This window comes from Acomys minous (assembly GCF_964271855.1).
Source record: "Acomys minous genome assembly, chromosome: 11".
NCBI lineage: Eukaryota > Metazoa > Chordata > Mammalia > Rodentia > Muridae > Acomys > Acomys minous.
This window is the reverse complement of record NC_140492.1, coordinates 42,667,475-42,689,869: the sequence shown is the minus strand read 5'-3', so window position 1 is coordinate 42,689,869 and position 22,395 is coordinate 42,667,475. Positions and strand designations below refer to the sequence as shown.

Genomic DNA, 22,395 nt, shown 5'->3' with positions numbered 1-22,395 from the left:
TTTAGAGACCGAATGAACAGAACAGTGGTCTTATAGTTGGCAAGAGGGCGACAGTCTTGGCTTTCTTGTTCCTTGAAGAGAAAATTTTCATAACGAAGTGACCATGATAGAGTCTTAGAATCTTAAATCAGTCTTGGCAAACACTGTCCTGTCCTAACTTGTTTCTGAATGCTATATTAGGAAATATGGGTATCAGTGACACTATCATTTATAGGTAAGAGGTTTTTTTTTTTAAATTACACAGCTACCATATTTCAAGTTGTTTAGAAGAAATGCTTGTCTCTTTTCTGTTTTTCAAGTTTTAAGCTTTTTCAGCCTTTTTTTTTGCTTTATTTTCTTTTACCAAGTTTTTAAATCTTTTAAAAAGCAATGCAGTATTAAAAATAGGATAGTTCTGGAACCAGAGCAATGGTTTGTTGCTATTTTGTAGAATAATACGGCAAACTAAAGTGTCAAGTAATAAATGTGATCATCTGGTTAGCAAATAGGAACCCATGGCAAGAACTCTCAATGAATCATTTCTAGGCTATTTTTTCTCTTTAGACAATAATAGGAATTTTCATTCATATGACTTAGAAATACCAAGTTACAAGTTACCTGTTCCAAATACTCTTCGTGGCGATGAGCCACTTGAAGAAAATGGTGTGCTGCTTTGTTTAGAGACCTGCAAACTAAGATGTCTAATGATGATTGGATCTTTCCTAGGTGACTTGTGAGGAAATGAGATGGTGCAGTGATGGCAGAGCAAGGCCCTCAGCTCCATAGACCCTGGCAGCAGGACTAGCCAATGGGAAGCAGTCTAGCCTCTTCAGAGAAGCGTCGTCATCTCCAGGCACATGCTGTGTTCACATAGGCACATCTCATGCTAACACGAGGCATACACCCTTACTGGCATGTGATAGTCCTAAGGGTCTTTTACAACGCCATCCCTGACAGCTTCTGGAGAGGATCTTCAGCTGTCATCACAGACCCTGCTGGCCCAAACATATGCTTGAAACATGCGGAGGGACCATCAGGTTTAGAGGCTCCATTGAAACACGGTATTGTTCCTGGCTCCATTTCCACCAGACTTGCCAACAATCTAAATGTGTGGGCTTGCAGCATCTGCAGGCACACTGGCTTTGATTTACAGTTTCTGAGCTCCAGAGGACTCCGTCCTTTCTGCCAGCAGTCCCATTTTAACCATTTGGATTACTTCCATGTTCAGAGGCAAAGATGGGTTCTCTCTCTCTCTCTCAATTATATACTGTAAATTCATGAAAGGCAGCTTTATTATCTCCTTATGAGATGGCCACCATGGGGGAATTTGTGTAGAAAAGTACTTTGGCTACCATAGGGGAATCCGTGTAGAGAAGCACTTTGGGTGACTCGCTGATATTTTTCTACTGCCCTTTACTGGTTCTGCCTATAAGGGCTCCTTGGGGTAACTTCAATTTTCCTTTTAAGCTGAGGAATCTGAATTACAAAGCAGCGTAAGTTTGAGTTGATTGTGAGTAGATCAGTTATGGTGTTTGCCTCTGACACTTTTTCAAACGACGTCTACCATGTTTGTATACATTGTTCAGTTTCCTGCCACTTTATTTTTAAAAATTGTGTCCCTGTTTATTTTATATAGTGGATTACATTGATGGATTTTCATATACTGAACCATCTCTGCATTGCCAGGATGAAGCCTATTTGATCATGGTGGATGATATATTTGATGCTTTCTTGGATTCGTTTGTAAGTATTTTATTGAGTATTTTTGCATCAGTGGTCATGAGTAAAGTTGGTCTGAAAATTCTCTTTCTTTGTTGAGTCTCTGTGTGGTTTAGGTATCAGGGTGACTGTGGCTTCATGAATGAGTTTGGAAATGTTTCTTCTGTTTCTATTTTGTGGAACAGTTTGAGGAGTATTGTAGTGGCTCTGTTTCTTAACAATTAGACTTTATTATACAACCCAACTATCCTATACGGGAAGGGAAAGAGGTTAAGGGTAACAAGAATAAACCTTCTGGCTATCAGTTCCATGGGACGAATCCCTAGGCATCTCCAGGCCTGCAGGATGACCCTCTTCCTGCAGGCTGACCCTCTCCCTGCAGGCTGATCCTCTCCCAGTTAGAAGCAATCCACACCTTCTTGGTCCTAACTTGCAGCCTTCTCTCTCACCTTTCTGCCTGCCTCCCTCTCTATAGGTCTGCAATCTCTAGTCTTTCCTCTGGTTCCTTCCTCCCATTGATGTTCTGATTGAAAACACAATAGCCCAGCTGGAGTCCCTGGTCTGTTTCCTAAATTCCGGACCCAGGATGGCTCCTCTCAGTCTATCACAATGTCCATATCAGTGGGGTATCCCTGGTGTCTCCCAGGGGCATAGCCTGCTGCCAAGACTGCTTTCACCTGGGGCAAAGCCCACCATCCTTCCACAGTATTGGTATTAACTGTTCTTTGAATGTCTGGTAGAATTCTGTGCTAAATCCACCCACCCTGAATTAGGTAACCAAGACCCAGAAAGACATAAGTGATATGTTCTCACTTATAAGTGGATTTTAGTCATATAGCACAGGATAAACACACTACAATGCACAGACCCAAAGAAGATAAGGAATAAAGAGGATCCACCAGAGGATGCTTAAATATCACTCAGAAGGGGAAATAGAATAGACAGAGATAGTGGTCAAAGATAGGGAACAAAGTAGGAGAGAGAACACAGAGAGAAAAGAGAGTGGGGACAGCAGGGAGCAGGAGGGCAGAAGGCCTGTAGAGAAAAGAAAAACTATGAGTGGAGGCATCTCTGTGGCAAGATGGAGACCTAAGTCAGGGTAGGTTCCTGGAAAGATATAAGTGGACTCTAGCAGACTCTAGCAGGGGCCAAAGAGACTAAACAGGACACCTATCTAACCAGACAAGTCTCCTAATAGAGGGAGGGGAACACCAAGCCACACACAAAAAGTTTGACCCAAAATTCACCCTGCCTATAAGAGGTGCAGGGATAAAGATATAGCAGAGATTGAGGGAAGGTCCAACCAATGCCTGGCCCAACCCAAGACTCACCCCATAGGAGAGAACCAATCCCTGACAGTATTCATGATACTCTGCTGATCAGATTCTAAGACTCAACAGCCAAGCATTGAGCAATGAGTAGGAAGTCTTGTGGAAAAGTGGGGTAAGGAGGAAAAGACCTGGAGATCTTCACAAGAAGACCAACAGAGTCAACTCACCAGGACCCAGAGGGCCCCTTACAAAGATGTAGCTGATGGACAGCTCAGCTTTCATGTGGGTCCCCTAGTAAGGATAGCGGGGGCTGGGAGGGGGGCTGTCTCTGACATAGATTCTTTTGCCAGCCTTTCTATTACTCCCTGCTGGAGGGACTGCCTTGCCAAGCCACAGGGGAAGAGGACATGTTCAGTCCTGATACAACTTAATGAGCTGGGGTGGATGGGAAGCGGGGTTCCCTTTTTTCCTGAGGAATAGGGGAGGGGGGGAAGCGGGAGAGGAAAGAAGGGTGGAACTGGGAGGTGAGGAGGGATGGAGTTACTACCAGGATGTAAAGTGAATAAATAAATAAATTTTTAAAAAATTGGCTTTCGGCTTGTCAGGCTAAAGTAACAGAGTGACAAGTAATTCAATTGGTCTCATGAAGCCTCTTTAAGGATTTCATAATGAAGTTTATTCTGAGGGTTTTGAGTCTGTAGCACTGACTCAAAGGATGGAGGGAGGGGTTTGGAAGGCAGCGCCAGTGTTACTCTCCCATTCTCATCTTTACGTTGTCATACTTACTTTCTTGTTTAATCTGGGAAAAGCTCATTTATCTAGTTATTTTGTTTCTGTCATTTTGGGCGTTCATATTTATGTGGAGGCCAGAGAGAGAGAGAGAGAGAGAGAGAGAGAGAGAGAGACAGGGCTGTGTAAGTCCGAAGAAGAGTTCCAAATTCAGAGCAGACTTGTTCAGTATTCACTCTTAGGATGGATGAGTAACTTGCAAATACAGCTCTGCACTCTAGGATTTGAGGCAGGGTCTCACACTGAGCCAAGAGCTGGCTGCTTTGGGTAAACTGGATGGCTGCTGAGCATCAGGGATGCGCCTACCATGCCTGGCTGTTAAAAAAAGGCTCCTGGAGATCTAAACTTCAGTTTTCATATTTAGGCAGGCCGCTTTCCTCCTGTGTTAAACGTAGAGAAAGAGAGGCCCATCTGATTAAGTATCATATCCTAGGACTTATATTTTGGAAGCAATATGAACAGTCTCATATCTAGGTGGGCCTGACTCTATAGTCCGTGATCTCCCATGGGAATGTATCTGGTTCCCAAGATCAGCTCACATCTACTTTTGGAAGTATAACTGCAAACGTTCTCTCTTTGGAGGCAATATACTTACCTCGTTACCTTCTGGTGAAGATGTTGGCCCAAACCACTAACTACTTTATAAGAAATAAGTTGCTGAGGCTTCTTTAAAATTAATACTCTCTCTATCTGTGCTAAATAAGAGCTGTCCGCTAGTGTCACACACCTTCGGAAACTATGAACAGTAGAAGACCTACTGCTGCTTGACACGTGCAGAAGGAGCTGTCTTCTAAGTAGATTTGTAAACCATAACCTGTTGAATGCTTGAGACGAGCCATCATTTCTTTTAGAAGGTTACGTGCAAGACAAAGCCTTCCAGATGGAGCCTGGACACGCATGACGATGGCTTGTAGAAGAGCTGGCTGGGTTAGAGCAGCGAGTGAGGGTCTGGCACATAAAAGAAGGCAGAATGCTTCGTAGCTAATGTCGTGGGCTGCAGAGACAACAGACTTGGTGAATCTCATCCTTGCCTTGTAGTAGCTCTGTGACTTAAAACAATTGACTAAATTCTCCCAGTCTCTGATTCATTGTTATCAGGATGGGTCAAATAATGTCACTCCCCTTTCTGAAGACTTATTGATAACAGACACTAAACTTTGGGTTTTTTGTTTTTTATTTTTTGTTTTTTTTACTGTGGTAGCCCAGTTGTCTGGCCTGTGGCTTGTCAGGCTTTATGGCTCTGAGAGTAATGGTGAGCGGTTGGTGTGCTGAAAGAACTTTAGACTATGGTTTTAATAAATAGCTCAGAAGGTGGGTGCTATTCAACAAGGAATGACTAAGCATCATCCAAGCTTCAGGATGTGGGGATGAAGCCGACTTGGGATAGGGCTGACAGCTTGTCTTTAATCCCCTGATGTGTATACTGATACGCAGGAGAAGAAATGGTCACTTGATCAAGTTGGAAGAATGGAGAATATTATTTTTGAGAAGATGTAGCATTTTTTTTAATAAACTTTGGTCCAATGTTCTAGCACTTTACCTTTTCTGTCATTAAACATGTCAGGGAATCCTAATGCTATCCTTTGAGTGTAAAGGCAGTTAAAAAAATCAATGCATAGATAGCTATCCAGTGCATATTAAATTTTGTGAGAAAAATGTGAAATTTGGGCTAGTAAGAACTTCCTTCATCTAAGGTTTTTCAGATTTTCATTAAAAAAAAATAATCATAGATTCCAGAGCTCCTGATTTAAGATTCAGGGGAACATTAGTTTTTATAATTTAGGGCTGAATACATGAAGACCTTAGTTCAAGGAAGCTTATTTTATAACAGTGTAACTTGTAATGACAGGTGAAATGAGCTGTATTTGTCTTTTTTTTTTTTTTTAAGCAGTCAACTTCACTTACATTAGGGACAATTTTAAAGATCAACTATCATGACATTTTGTGAATGGTATCTGTTTCTACATAAACCCAGCCCCACATGCAAGGTGAAATCTTAATTTAAATTTATAACCTGCATGTTCTCATAAGTTGAGAAATTTTTAGATGTCACAAAGTTGTCATAGGCAATATATTTATTCGAGCCACTTTTCACAAAACGGTGCTCTCCTTTATTACTTTTAATGAATAATTTACATATTTTGGAAGTACTAGGTGCTAATGTATGTGACAAGTAATAATGGTAGTTGTCTGAAAGCTTCATTTTTTTTCTTCCAAGAATAAATGGGTGGCTTCTTAATCAGTTGTCTAATCTACAAAAGCATTGTAGGTACAAATCAAGTTACAAATTAAGTTAGACACGGATTGATTTTGACAATTGTGTTCAAATGAAATAGCCTGGACCCAATAAAACTCTCTCTATTGATTTCCAGCAATGACATTTGGGATAGCCTTGCAGTACTAATGTGATGGTCACGGCCTGGTATTTGTACTCAGCTATGGTAGCAGGGTAAGCTTAAATTGCTAAGATCAGATAAATAGCATTCTTCGCTTGTTCTGGATGGCAGCCTATCTAATGTAATTGCATTTGTCTGCCAGTTTCTGTGTGTTAGAGCAAAGAAAGATTTTGATCCATGAATAATTTTGATAGAGAAGTTCAATTCATTTCCTTCTGTAATATACTACAAATTATAAATTCTCATTACAATGGTTCAATCACTCGAGAAAGGAATGCATTTTAAATCAGGTTCCATGCCAAATACCTCATTTATGGAGCCATGCTGCTTAAAATTGGACAAATTGATTATTTTACTGGGTATTGAAAACATTAGTTGGAAGCATTAAGATCATCTTTATTAGCTCTAGGATTCGGTAATACACATGCTTGTGTATGAAATATTAAAAGCTTCTAATATATTCCATTGTTTAAAGAGGGAGAATTCCTACTTAGTTCATCGTGGTGAATTATTAGGATATGAATTTGCAGGCTTGGGTGTTGAAACATGACTTTAAACTCCTGAGAATCCCATCAGTTGCCTTAGATATCTTATAAATATCCCCATTAGATAGTCCGATGTGATACCATGGCCTTTAAAGCCCATCATAATGGTGTTTTGTGTATATATAGCTTCTTCCATTACAAGACTGTGAAAAGCTACATGCTCACTCACTAATTGATCACCACAACCCCTTTATGGCCTAAATAGCTGTTCTGTACTTATTGTTTTTTCAGTATGTCTTCGCTTTTCAAGAGGTTGCCATTTCAATCAATCTGGTTCAGCCGCAGTGATGCATAACTCACAAGTCTGAGCCTGGGCTGGGTTTTTAACACTTTAAAGGTCACTGACCACCATTTTAAAAGATAATGTGTTTTTATCAAAAGTTTTGTTTTTCACCTTGTGCACTCTTCTCTTTCTTTTAAAACGGTAAGTCCAGCGTTGCCAGGGTTATTATGCAGAGCCTCACAGTCAAGTTGGGATGTGACCTTTACTGGCGGTGTCAGGTTCTGACTCCGTGCTTGTTTGCCTTTTGGAGTCTCTGAAAGATGCGCCCTGGCCAGGATCACAAGTGTGCTTTGTGCAATTTGCGGTAAGAAACCCCTGATGGGTGTCTTCCTCTACAAAGCTATAAAAGTTTGATAAGGGGCAGCCTAAACATTAACATTACTTTTTGTACCAGGATAAAATTTCTCCACCATAACATGACACTTGGAATTAATGGAATATGAGGTTTCTATTAGTTTGGCACTTATAGTGACTGACACTTCCATATTCCATGGGAGACATTTCTAATTTCTCCTATCTCAAATTATTAAAATGATTTTGAGAGGTTAAGTGGGTTGTGCCAATTAAGATATTTTTTTGACGTTCATAGTCAAATTGAAGATGCAGATCAAAACATTAGTATTTTTCAAGGCGAGGCATGGTGTTAAGAAGTTTTTATATACTATGTATTTTCTGAATATTAACCTTTTAAATTAGGTGTTATAAGAAATGTATCCCAGGCACCCTTCACTTAGTTTCCCCCACTTCTACCAAATAGCATCTTATAAAACTGAGATATGTTATCATCACACCCAAGATGCCTCCTACATGTCAACTATCGATCTTATTCAGATTTCTTGTTTTGTTTGTATGCCTGGGCATTTGGGTATTGATTATATTTTACAGACATGTCTTGCTGTGTAATTCAGGCTGACTTAAGACTCGCCATGTAACTTAGGCTGGCCTCAAACTTGTGATTTTCCTGCTCCAACAGCTGAAATGCTGGGATTACACAATGCACACCACAACTAGCTTGTGTATTGACTCCCATGGAATTTTATCACATGTGTATGTTTATGTGCCACCCTTTGCAGAATATTCTATTCCTCCTAGAATCCTTGTTGTCATACTTACCTCACATAGAGAAGGCATCCACTTCCTATTTCTCCCTTCACAATCTATGATGAGGACACACTTATGCAGTTATGGGGAAATTACATATTTAGTTTTTAGGAAACCACCATCCCTTTGCCAGAGTTTCCTTCTAGCAAAGTACAGATGGTCTAATTTCTCCATATCTCTGCCTGCATTCGATGTCATGACTGATTTTTTAAATTTCAGCCCCTTTAATAAGTACGTAATGATATTTTAATGTAGTTTTAATTTGTATTTCCTTATTTGCTAATGATTTAAACACTGGCTGATATTAGTCATACTTTGTGTATCTTTTTAGTCCGTGTAATACTTCCCCACTTTTCTAAATGCATAGCTCTTATTCTACCTTTGAAGTTCTTTGCCTACTTGATGCTTGCCTTGGTTGGAATGTGGCTTGGAAAAACTTCTCCCAAAGTATAGCCTCATTTTTCACTCTCCTAACGGGATATTTTTCATCCTTGAAAACCAATGATTTATACAATTATTCTGGATTCTTATATAGAAAAAAAAAGTCAAACCTTTATAATACTTCATCATCCCTTACATCAATTACTTCACCACTCAAAGTTTATAGTGATGTTGTAGATTTACAGTACACATTTTAAGTTATTTTTATTGGGAGTGAGTGCAGACTTTGCCGTGTTTATTTCCTACAAAGTGACAATACATCATTGTGTACTATAGGTGATCTGATGTTGGTGGGTCAAACTGATTGCAACACAACTCTTCCCTTTCCTTTGCTGCTGTTTCACAGTGGTTTGGGGGGTCTTAGTGCTCCCATCTGTCCTAATTTCATCACATCTTAACTTATTTGCCCAAACTGATCCGTCTTCACTCTAAACCAATCTGCATACTGTACGATGATAATTTTACAACCATAGAGAAATCAAAGTTCTTCCCCTGCCTCAACCACAATGTTGCATTCTAAATAAAGTCGAGTTTAGCAAATGTGGTACCTAGGATTGTTTCATCTCTTTATGTTATTTACCCAGGGTCTAACCTAAACTCTATAACTTGTCTTGAGCCCTTGGGAAAGCCCTGTGGTGTCACAGGACACATAGGAACAATATTACAAATCACACTGGAGGGATTGCACATAGCATCTTAAGGAAGGCCTAATTGTCCTAAGCACCCTGGCATCTCCATGCTCCCAGAGGTGAGAACTTATTTCACTATAGCCATAACCTATTTAGGAAACACCTGTGCTTACAGCACTTTGTTTTTTTTCCTCTAGGAATCTTCTTTCAAGATAAGCCTTGCCCAATTTCGCATGATTCCCTCCCACCACATTGCTCCTATTTTTAAAACGCATGCCTGTTTGCCAGAGCTGACTTCGATATTACAATCTCAAAACCTTACCCAACTTCCTTCTGTCTTTGCCATGCTACCTTATTTATACATTTCTTCATAAAAGTATAAATAACTTCTGTAGTATTAGTGATAGCCTTATTATTTTTCCTTTATTTTAGCACCAAAATTTGGTAAATTGTGTGTGTGTGTGTGTGCGTGTGTGTGTGTGTGTGTGTGTGTGTGTGTGTGTGTGTGTGTGTGTCGGGTACACACATGCCATGGAGCATGAGTGGAGGCCTGGGGATGAACTCAGGTGTCAATCCATGCCTTCAGCATTATTGGAAACAGAGTCTCCTGTTATTTTTTCCACTGTGTTTTCCAGGCTAGCTGGATGATGAGCTTCCAGATATTCTCCTGTCTCTTCCCTACCTCCCATCTTCCTGTGAGAGCTCTGGGATATCAGATGTGTGTGCTTCTAAGTCTGGCTTTGTGTGGCTTGTTGGAGATGTGAACTCAAGGCCTGGTGTTAGCCTGACAAGGACAACACCCACTGAACCATCGATATTGCCCCGGAAGCAGTAAAATTTGAATTTGCATTCTACTTACTGTTTACTCACTTTTAATTTTCTTTAGTAGACTTGATAGTAGCTTGCAGACATAGACACAGAATTAACTTTTAAAAGTTGAACTTCTCTGTGTTTTATAAAGGTAATGCAGATCTGGACCCAGGTGGGTCTGCCCAAACTACTGTACCAACCAAGGACAATGCATGCAGTAAACCTAGAACCCCTTTCCAGATCTAGCCAATAGACAGCACATTTTCCACAGCTGTGTGGAGAGCAGGGACTGACTCAGACATGAACTCTGGTGTCCTCTATTTGACCACTTCCCCTTGGTGGGGAGACCTGGTGACACTCAGGAAGAGCAAGCAGGCTACCAGGATGAGACCTGACAGGCTGTGGTCATATGGTGGGGGAGGAGGTTCCCTTTTGTCACAGGCCTAGGGGAGGGGAATAGGAAGAAAGAGGGAGGGAAAGAAGAATGGGAAGATACAAGTGAGGGGATAAGAACTGAGCTGTAACTTGAATAAATTACTTAAATAAAAAAAGTGAAAAAGTATTGTTTTATGCTATACACAGAGAACAATTAGGCAGAGTGCTTCTAGTAACTTTTCTTAAAAAATAAAATTAAGCTTAGTTTTCATCTCATATTTTAAAATTATTTAGTGTGCATAGACTTACATAAAGTGTGTTACGGGGCTGGAGAGATGGCTCAGCGGTTAAGAGCACTGACTGCTCTTCCAGAGGTCATGAGTTCAATTCCCAGCAACCACATGGTGGCTCACAACCATCTATAATGTGATCTGATGTCCTCCTCTGGCCTGCAGGTGTACATGCAGGCAGTGCTCTGTATACATAATAATAAATAAATAAATCTTTAAAAAAAATAAAAAATAAAAATAAATAAAGTGTGTGTTACAACATACATGCCTTAGCTCCAAAGCTGAGTCTCTGATTCTGAAGGTTCAGGGAGTTTCTAGCCATTCTAGTAGGGTTGCATTTGACTGCATGATGATAACAAAGGGCTTGCGTTTTTGAAAGGAGCAGCATTAGGATACCCATATAAATACTTTTCATTAGAAGTGCTTGTGAAAATATGATTTCAGGGAAGCATTTTGTGCATGTGTTTAACAAAGTAGAATCTGGGAGACTTCTTCAACCATTTTTCTTTTAGAATATCAACAATCACTATGCACCTATGGGATTTCCCTTTTCTTTTAAATGTGTCCATTCTCAAATCACAAAAGTATAATGTTATTCTGGGGAAGGAACCCTTGTAACCTGGAAGCCTCAAGGTTTTTCCCCTCCCATTTAGTATCTAAATCTGCATTATATTTGTGTCCTAGCACTGCAGGGGAGACAAGAGGAATTGCTTGAGTGTTTGCATCTTGAAAATGAGTGACAGCAGCAAATGTGGCAGACAGCTGAGAGGAAGCCACACAACCCTGGGCCCATGGAGGCTCTTTCTTATGCACTGTACAGGACATTTCCTCATAAATAAAATCCATTGTCTCAGACAGTGTCATTTTAATCATGTTGTGATTTTACAGGGCTTCATGGAGACTTGTGAAGGGGGCCATCATTTATGACACTGTTTCTTGGGACAATAAACTTTGAGTTCCCAATTAGTTAATTTATTAATCAACTCAAGGAAAACACCTTTCTGCAAACTGGGAACGAACTGCCTGTTCTGCAGTTTCCAAAGCATAATCAACGTATTTCCTTAAATATCCTGGTTGTTTACAGTGTGACAATGACTTGAGCAGTAGTGGAACTGACACTTCCTGACTGACATTGTTTATTCATATGGGGTGGAGCCAGTGACGTCAGAACTTTGTGCCACTTGTACATCCTTGCTGAAGATCAAAGGAAGGCAAATCCTCTGTCCAGTTAGCCAACACTGTAGTGTGGTAAGCACCTTCAAGCTGTCGTGTGGCACTTCTCCTTGCTGGCAAGTTAAAGAGAACCTTTAGACAGGAAGGACCAGGAGAAGGCCATTACACCATCTATGGCAAGAATTAGCAGCCTAGAAATAGTAGCCAAGCAGGTGTGAGTGTTCATTTCATCAAAGTGTTGTGTTGACAACAGTGTCAGCAGTGAGAACAAGCTGAGTGGTTCTGAGTGGACAATGTGGTGACTGGTTTTAACCAAATGCAACCTTCAGAAGGTGACTTCAAGCCAGGGATCAGGATGTTTATGAGAAAAGACTTTTAGGATCAAAAATAGGCATTATTCAGGCTTCCCTAGAAAAACAGAACCAAAAGGAGGCACACAGGTTTATGAACAGGATATTATATGAGAGGAATTGGCACATGTAACTATGAAAGGCATCACAGACCATGGTCTATGGCAAACTGAGGACCTGAAAAGTGGGTGGTATAACTCAGTCTGACTTCAAAGGACTCTAACTCAAGAGCATAGGTGTTTTTGGACAGGAGAAGATGGATGTCTTAGCTCAGGAACACACACACACAAGACAGCACTTCTCCCTGCGTTGTTGTCCTCCTCAGACTTGGATGGATTGGATGGTACCCACTCACACTGTGAGGAGGAGTCTCCTTTCCTTATTTTAGTCACTCATATCTTCCATAGCCACTGTCACGGTCATCCCTGAGCCCAGTCAAGACAGCATGCGTAGACAAGCATGCAGCAAAACATCTGTAGGGCAGAGCTAAGGAAGCAGGACTGGGCTGAGGAGAGAAGGTGAATGGGGATGCAGACGCTGAAACGCTTGTCTCAGCCAGGCCTGTGGGGAGTGCTGATTTGTATTTCATCATTGTGAATGTCAACTCATGCACAGTATTGTTCATCTGTTTAATAACCCCCAATACAAGCAGTGGTTCCGTTTTACAGGGAAGATGTTGGCAGAAGGTTATTGTGCGATTCAAATGCCAATTTCAGTACCATGCTTTCCCCCCACCCCCTCATAATCTGGTTGCAAGCCTTGTTCTGAGGACTTCCTGTCTAAATGTTGTATAAACTCTGTTCCCCAATTGTCCCCCTGATATGTCAATGAAGCAGCTTACATCCAATTGATGAGCAAGGGAGAGGATAGGGCTGGACTCCCTGGCAGCCAGGGGAGGAGGAGTTAGAAGAGGAAGTAGGAGATTGAGCCAGGGGAAGCAGTGCAACAGAGATGAAGAAGATTCAGCTGGAGCAAAGAAAGAACTAAAAAGCAAGTAGCTTGGGGATTTTTGGCAGCAATGGAGTTAGGATAACATAGAGGATTAAGAATAGACTTAAATTGCTCAGGATTGTGTTGTAAAGCCTTATAAACACATATAAAGGAGTCTCAATCATTTGTGTGTGATAGCCGGGTTAAGAGAGAAACTAAGAGAAACAAACACCATTTTATAGAAATAGCACCAGCAGGGATATACATGGAAAAATGGCACATATGTATATAGAGACAGAAGATAAATGGCTGTAGCGTCCCTCTTCAAATCTCCCACTCTTGCTCTTCCTTGAATACATCTAGGAAACATAACTACATAGATTCCCAAACAAGTACACATCCTGCAGTGATCTTAAACCACAGGCGCATAGGCTCAATTGCGTATTGAAAGGTGGTGATCATTTATAACAGTTGACAGAGGGGCCACTATCAGCCCACACATGGCAGAGCTGGGAGGAGTGACGACAGACCATAGAAAGTCAACTCGATTGCGGTATATGGTGATTTCAGAAACTCAATACTGGTCAATACGCGGAGAATGAAAATCAGCCATGATTGGGACGTGTATATCACACTCCTTACCCAAGGCTCAAGGACCATCTTATAAGAGAGGGAGAAAAGTGTGGAAGATCCAGGGGCCTGGAAGGTTTGGAACAAAACCTGGATGTGGCATGTCCATTGCACTTGTGAACTCACAGCAGTTGTGGTGACTTAATGAGACATTCACACGATCAAGCCAGTGAACATTGTTGCTTCGAGTGGGAGGTACTTCATGAACTTTCACCCTTCACGTCAGGGCTATGGACAGGTGATGGCTCTGGGAGAGGGAGAATCGGATTTCTCTAAGGATATGTTTCCTGGTAGTTGATTATACCCCAGCAGAAGGCGCCTCACCCAGGAGTATACTGGTAGCACAAATTAAAATGGATGGGTGGTTAAATGAAAATTTAAAAAGAGGATATGAAGTTGGGGGAAGTAGGGAGACGGGGCTAGATCTGGGAGGAATGGGGGAGGGTGAATATGATCAAAATACATTGTAAGGCATTCTTAAAGAATTAGGAGTCTTATAAACGTCTCAAAGTGGATATACTAATTTACAACACCAACAGTGATACCTCAACATGCTCATCTTTACTTGCATTAAAAACAAAAACCCTTGTGCGTGCATGTTCATGTTCATGTGTCTGAATGTGGGTGCCTGCGTGTTGTCCTAATGTGGTCTCTGTTGCAGTGTAAACACCGTGACCAAAAGTAACTTGGGGAAGAGAGGGTTTATTTGGCTTGTACTTTCATGTCACAGTCCATCGTCAAGGGAAGACAGGGCAGGTCCCCAAGCAGAGCAGGAACTTGGAAGCAGAACTGAAGCCAGGACCATGGTGGAATGTTGATTACCAGCTTGCTTCTTAAAGACAATCTAGGCTACCTGCCCAAGGTTGGGTCATTGCTCACAGTGGGCTGGGATCTCTCACATCAGTCATAAATCAAGGTAATGTACCTCAGGCTTGCCTACAGGCCAGTCTAATAGAGGTGTCTTCTCAGTTTAGAGGTGGCTTTTCCCTGATGACTCTAGCTTTTGTCAAGGTGACAAAAATCTATCCAGCACACATGCAATCGCACTTAGCACACGGAGGTCAGAAGAAAGCCTGAATTTGACCAATTATTTGTTTGTTTGTTTTCTTTTGAGTAATGTCCATTCAAGTCTTTGGCCACTTATTAATAAGGTTGTTTGATTTCTTTTTTATCAAGTAGTTTGAGATATTATGTATTATGGGTATTAATCCCACATACAATGTTCGATTTGCAAGCATTTTTTTCAGTTCTGTAGTCTGTTTTTGTTTGTTTGTTTGTTTTTTTTCAGTCTCCTGATTGTTTCTTTTGTTGCTTGGGTTTTTATATGCTATATAAAATGAATGCTATAGTTTCACCCTTTTATTTTTGCTTTTATAACCTATACCTTTGACAATTAGAAAGTACTAATCCTTTATCATGATGTGTTTCACTTGTGAAGATTTCTCCCTAACTACGTTACACAAAACACCTAGAGATTCAAAACAGTTCCCATTGAAACAGATAGAGCATTCTTCATAGAAATAAAAAAAAAAATTACTTGGGTAAAATTGTAAGAAAAAATCCTAATACAATCTTCACTAAAGAAAGAACAAAACTGAAGCCATTACAATATATGACTTAAAAAATATATTACAAAGCTATAGTAACTAAAACAACCTAAGAACAGATAAGACAAACAGAATAGAGAGAAATAAATCCACACAGTATATACAACTAATCTTTGATAAATACACAATAGAAAAATTATAGTATTTTTCAAAATAAAGAACTTTCATATACAGAAAGATGAAATTAGACATTTATACTACGATATAAATGAATCAACTCAACATGGATTAAAGATTTATATTTAAGATCTGAAAATCTGAAACTTAAAGCCTCATTTTCTCTAAAATATTTGATTCTTTTTTTTTTTTTTTTGAGAATCACTGTCTTATTATTGAAAGGGGAAATAAAATACTCCAGTTTAGAAATGACTGAGCCATACTTATATAAGCCTTTAGGGTAATATCAATTTATTTTGTGGAGGCTTCAGAGGGCAGAGGCAGGTCCTGGTACTAACCTCTCTTCTTCAGTCACTAATTTCTTCTTCTGTCTGTTCAGGTCAAATGGAGATCTGTCTGCTCATACCAAGAAGATCTTCCTGAAGACCTGAAGGCCTTACTTGGCCTTTGACTCCATGAGTCTCCCCCAAATCCACTCATAATGGATTTTATGCCCACTCTGGCCTTGGCCAGAGTCTCTAGCGTCTGCTCTTTCACCCCTACAATAGGTATTTCCATTGACAGCAGCAATATCGGGCCATAGGATGCATCTACCCATCGTCCATGCTTCTGAGAAGCTGAGGGGTACCCAGGAAGGTTCGAGCCTCCTGCCTGTAAATAACAGTGATACAGCACTGTCCCTTCTATTCTGCCACTCCAAGGCTCATATGATGACAGATTTTAAAATTATCGGTTAGAAATGGAGCCAGAGCATGCAGGTGGGCTTGCGTCCCATTTTTTTTACAGGCCTTTGCGGAGGTTGGTTGAAGAAGAACACGCTGTTTGCTATTATCCATTTCTTCCTCTCTCAGACTTCCCAGGGCCAGGCTCCCAGGTTCCGCCTTCCACCATGTACAGAGCCTCCTTCCCAAGGCTTTCCACTTTGTCCTTTCTAGAAGGGGAGAACTGAAAACACAGCGGTTTAGTATTCTCAAATGTTCCTTTTCTACCAGCAATGGCATACCTGACAGGCTTGCACATTCCCTCTATTCCCCATTTTCTCTATGCAATGCATTCCCATGATTTTTTTAAACTTAATTTCTCCTGACTTAGAGTGCCTCTGAATGAAACATTTTACTGAGGGAAAAGGAGGGAGAGCCTTTCTTCAACTCTGCGAGTAAATTGCAGGATTTAATAATTTAAAGGATCTCTTATTTTTCTTCCCCGTTGTTTGAAGTAATAAAAAAAAAACCTTTTTCTGTAGTTAAATGTCTCAGAAATTGAAATATTCATACACGGAGTCATTTCTGATATAATTGTAATGGGTACTTTTAAGCCCATGGTGTATGATCAGTAGTCTAAGAGGTCACTAGAGTAATTTAAAATCATTAATATTAATGACTTCTTTAGTCATTCAATTTCCTCTAAAATCTCATCAGCATGTAGTTTTCTTTCACTCCCTACTAATAGACCATTTCTGTCGCTTGACAGCTTGACATTGTTTTTACAGTGCTTGTGTTCTGCAGTGCCTCGTGGCTGACAGTCTTGCTGTTCTGTTTCTTCCTGGCCCCGTAGAGTTGGCATCACCTGGAGCTTGGTATGCTGCATCTCAGCTCACCACAAACATTCCACACCAGAATCTGGACCTTTCCGGAATTCCCAGGAAACCGAGCGAAGCCCTGGCCAACCGCACTGGAGCAAAAGCCTCTAGAAACTCAGGAGACTCAGTGCCTGTGCTTTTGTAAACTGTTTGTAACATAGAGCATGGGGCGAAAGCAAATCATTCCTTTGCACTGTAATTGTGTCATGTTTTCCAAATTTGCTCCCATTTCTTCCTCTAATTAAAAAGTAGACAGCTGCTCCCGGGGCCTACCTGAACTACGCCTTGACCTTGTCCGAGCTGTCAGGCGTCAGCTTTAGTCAAACCTTTGCAGCACAGCTGTGCCGTAGCTTCAAGTCAGCAGTTCTTTGGGCCACCTGTTACCACACGCTCCGTTGGGACACTCCCAAACAATCTTCTCTTCAGTTCTTTCCTCCCCCCTTCGGCCCTAGTTAAAGCCGAGGCTAATTGAAAGCAACAACAATTACACGTCAAGAGTAAATCTCTATGAAGGAAAGCAGCTGTGGTGTGGGGTGGAACTAATCGGGAGTCTTTTCCTTCCTCCACACCAGTTAAGACCACAGGAGCGAGAGGGTTGGGAGGGCGATTCACAAAAAATTTCCCGTGACCCACTAGGGGAGACCTCTGTAGCCAAAGCAAATGGAGGAAGTGAAGAAGAAAGATCTTGCCATGTAGGCCAGGCCCAGCGCTGCCAGGATAACTGAGGATAAGCCGGGCTTTGTTCCACCTTCCCACTCCTTGCTATTTTCTCCCATCTCACTTCCCCAGTCGGCCTCCCCTCCCCCATTGCGCTACCTTTTTAGCATTCCAAGAATGCTTCTGACCCTCTACTTCATTCTGTGCACCCACCCTTTCCTGCTCCACAGTCTTTTGTTCCTTGATTAATTCAGTCACTGGACTTGATTCAGAATCCGGGCCTACAGCCCATTCCTTTGATGACAGCCCTTCTCCTTCCCCTCCCCCCACCCACCCCGGAATGCACACACAGGCATGCGCAGTAGCATGGAACAGAGGTTTGGGGACTGGGGTCGTGAGATCATAGACACGTTTGATGATAGGTGTGGTATTGGCAGATTCCAGAGACTAGGAGCAGGCATCAGGATTTCCGGGTGCTTATGCCTCTGGAGTGATGAATTAAATAGGAGAAGAAAAACAATTTATTAAGAAATAGTACACTGCCAAAAGGGTTGGGAGCAGAGAGGAAAGATGCTCGGTGGTTCTGTGTGTGAGGGTTGTGACCCTTTAAAGAAGTGGTTCTCAACCTTCTTAATGCTGCAACCCTTTAACTGTAGCAACTCATGTTGTGGTGCCGCCCCCAGCCATAAAATTATTTTGTTGCTACTTCAGAACTGTAATATTGCTACTGTTATGAATCATAGCATAAAGTGTCATACTTATCAATATAGTCATGATTACATCGCAGGATGAAGGCTTGGTTTAAGAGACTCAAAACGATTTCCACAGTTAAACTATTGTATCAGAATTCACACATGTGTTTGAATCTCAAATCACTGCTCTTGATACAACAGCCTGTTTTCCTTCTGGTGACGCATCAGATGAGCACAGCATGAATGCCAGCCTGTCTGGCCACAATGAGGTGTGGGTGTTGTAGCCAGGTAGCACAGTGTGGCATTAGGAAAGTCGGCCTGGAAGTAACGAAATTTCTGCAGTGGGCTTAGAGTTGAGGGGCAGAATGCTGAAAGTATGGGCAGAAACCAAATATGATCCAGGATAAGGAGAATTAAGATTCTGAACATTATGATAGGCAGACTTGGGCCCAGGGGTCCCGCTCAAACTATGGCACCACTCAAGGACAATACAGGCCGTAAACTTCAAACCCCTACCCAGATCTAGCCGATGGACAGGCATTCTCCACAATTGAATGGAGAGTGGGGACTGACTTTCACACGTACTCTGGTGCCTCATATTCGACCAAATCCCCTGGATGGGAAGGCCTGGTGGCACTCAGAGGAAGGAGAGCAGGTTATCAAGAAGAGATTTGCTACCCTGTGGGCATATACAGGGGGAGGAGGTCCCCCTCAGTCACAGTCATAGGGGAGGGGAGTAAGGGGAAAATGGGAGGGAGGGAGGAATGGGAGGATACAAGGGAGGGGATAACCATTGAGATGTAATATGAATAAATTAATAAAATAAAATTTAAAAAAAGATTCTGAATAGTTACCATTTGTACCATTTGTACACCCTCAATTCAGGCAGACGTGATCGCCTGGAATAAAACTCACTGGCTGAGACCTAGCAGCTGGTTACTAAGAATTAGGACCAAAAGCTTAAAAGTGAGGAAGTGGAGGAAACCTGTCTATGATCTCATTTCCCTTGGGTGATAGTGCTGTGAATTGTGCTGACTCATGGGATTTTCTCCAAAGAGCATCGACCTGGCCCCAGAGACGGGGGTGTGATGGCATATGAAGAAAATAAGGAAGCGGTGGAATTCTCCAGAGCTTCCGTTATAATTGCTGGAAAGCAGAGTGCAATTTCAGTGAATCCAACTTAAGGCGAGTGTGAAAGGGACCCTCCAGGAATCAGGACTCCAAACGGGTCACAATGCCACGCGTAGGCATCCTGCTCCCCTGTCCCTAAGACTTAGAAAAAAACGTATCTTTGCTTAAAAGGCATTCAGTGCTGCCTGCCACGTGCCTAATGACGATCTAAACTCCCCCCCCCCCCCCCCCGTGGCCCCAGAACCCTGTCTAATGTGTTCCCTGACCCCTCATTCTGTCAATTTCTCATTCGTTGTTTGTTGCCAGGGTTACTTAAAAGGTATATTTGTGTTTTGGCCTGGGACATTCTTGGCGTGGGAGTGTTTTTGAATAGAACTAGATATTTAGCACTCCTGCCTTTTATCTGTGAAATGCTAGCACTGCCCCCATGCTCTCACATGGCACATGAAGGTGCCCACACAATTTGAGGAATTGTCCCGACTGTGGCTCTCAGTCATACCTTGACTGTACCATGTCAAGCTTATTTCTGTCTAAGGGCTTTTACTTCACGTTAGATTCTTTCCACCCCCTACAATGTTTCTTATTATTTCTTAGGCTTTTGGGGGGATGGTCTCAGTACCCTTTCTTCAAAGAAAATTTCCCCTCCTTCATTTAGAGTGCTGATAACTTTTCATTTACTTATCATTTTTGCCTCTGATGTTCTCTTTTTCGATGGCTCTGAGAGTATTTGAAGGAAAGGATGTTCTCTTCGGAAGCTACTAATATGTGTTTGTACTTGTTTATGCAAAGATAAATGTGAGTGTATAAGCCCAAAGAATAATTACATCTTCCTCCTGGAAAACACATTTTAATAATGAAAGGAATCTTCACTCCCTCAAGATGAACTGCAGAGGGCAGACTCACAAACACAGAGTGCAACAATTGAGCATTCTCTAGTCTTAGTCTGTCTAGAAGATAACGGAATCTGTAGAAGGTCCTGAATGAGTTTTTTGAGATTAAAGGCTACCTATGAAAAATCAAAGCTTGAAGGGTCACCCACGCCCAGTCTTTGTTACATTTTCTTAAGCACCAAGGGAAGAAGTGGAATGGTACATTTTGGGGATCACTTCATCAAGCTCTTGGGCTCTACAAGGATCAGAACCAAGCAGTTCCCAGGGTGGCAGATGTGACATTCTAGTGACAAAGGAGAAACCTTTTCAGACGTTTCCTGTTACAACATTGGCTAATTCCAGCATATGGATCCCTCAGTGCTCAGTGAAAGGCCACTGAGAGGCCTCTGTCATCATGACAAAAGACTTAATTTGTGTTGTTCCTAGAACTACTAATTGTTTCTTTTCTCCTTGCCAAAAATCCATAAAAGCACCATGATGCGTTTCACTGCTCACACACGTCAGGAGATTTGTTGAGACGGACCGGGTTTTCAATCCTTCTTCCTCCTTTGTCTTCCTGGGCTACGCACTTGAGCATTCTTCAGACTTCCCATCCCAGAATTACTTTTTTTTCCTGACATATTTAGGCTATAGAACTAATCTCTTATGGCTAAAGACAAAATAGATATTAGATAAATACAACTGAAAGTCTAGGCTTTACCTAAGTGTCAGTGTTGCTTGTACGGCACTTCTTTGGAAGGAAGGAAGGCTTTCATCTACAATAAGTGACAGTTGATATAATGGCTATTAGGTATCACTCCACTGTGACTGAGGAATACAGCATGCTATATAATACATTATGATCCCCACAAAATTAGAGAGTAATCAGATTCCAATGCCAAGCACGGGTTTCCAAGAAAATTCTGAAATCATATACAATGAAATGTCAAGGTGTATTTTTATTTTCTGGAAGGAGAGGCCATAGTGCTCAATAGACTCTCATGGGAAGCTGTTTTTCAGTGTTCTAACTGGCTGTCCCAAGATGTCCTCCACACGTACAAGCATTGAGCTCCCTGTGGGAACTTTGTCCTAGTGATTCCCTTAAAGCCTTCCTTTTTCTGCTCGTGCTAGTGTGCATCCATGGAAGCTCCTTGCCCTTCAGCCAATCCTGAAGGCCAATCTTAAAGAATAGGTAAGGGTGGAGACCTAGGAAGAAGAAATGTACTGAATAGTTGCATTGAAAGCAGTATAAATTATGTATTTCTTTCTGTGTGCATGTGCATGCAATACTTTATGGTGTACTGGTTTCCATGACAACCAATTGTTTAAGTTATCTTACTCTTTTAAACCTTAAGTTTGTTGATTTGATTGCCTTGCTCCCGGATGTTGTCATTGGGAGATGGCAAGCCTGAGAGAAAATAATTAAGGGCATCTTTAGTGTAAGGTCAGGGTGAAAACACTTGTTCTTTTTTGACAGGAGTTATTCAGAGTGAAAAACCAACTCTATTTCTTCCTTGTCTGTGCTGAAACTACCAAAGAAGAGTTTATATCTATACTAATATTATATTCAAAGGTAGATTGAAATATTTTAGGGCCTGAGGCTTATATAATTTAGAATATCTATTTAAGAAAAAGATTAAACTTTGCGAACACAGTCACGTTTGGGACCTTTTCAAGGCCTTGAGCACATGAGGACCCCAGGCTTTAGCTACACGTGTCATATACCCCATAAAGACCTGATTCACAAGATGAAAGGCTTGCCTAAGTTTGAAATTTTGGCATCAGGTGTGAACGTTGTCCATTTGACTTTAGTTTGGAATTACTCTCACCTCTCTGAGTCCTACCTCGCCAAAAAGTTCATCCAGTACGTCTCTGAAGTATTTGTGTCCTTATAGGATTCAGTAGCAAGGTGCACCGTAGGAAAGTCCATCTGGTTTACAAGTTCAGCGAAGAGGGAAGCAGAGTCTAGAAATGTGAGCTAATCTCAGAAGTGTCCTGGCTTAGGAGGGGGAAACAGAACAGAAGCCTTGCT

General features: G+C 41.5%; 1 long non-coding RNA gene across 1 annotated transcript in view; it reads left to right on the top strand.

Annotated features, from left to right (window-relative positions):
* Positions 1–19,078, top strand: part of LOC311608109 — a 53,025-nt gene extending 33,947 nt beyond the window's left edge. The window contains exons 3-5 of the long non-coding RNA XR_014782836.1: positions 706–1,040; positions 1,666–1,722; positions 16,990–19,078. This is a non-coding gene — a long non-coding RNA (uncharacterized lncRNA). The remainder of the gene's footprint in view (positions 1–705; positions 1,041–1,665; positions 1,723–16,989) is intronic.
* Positions 19,079–22,395: the final 3,317 nt, after the last annotated feature.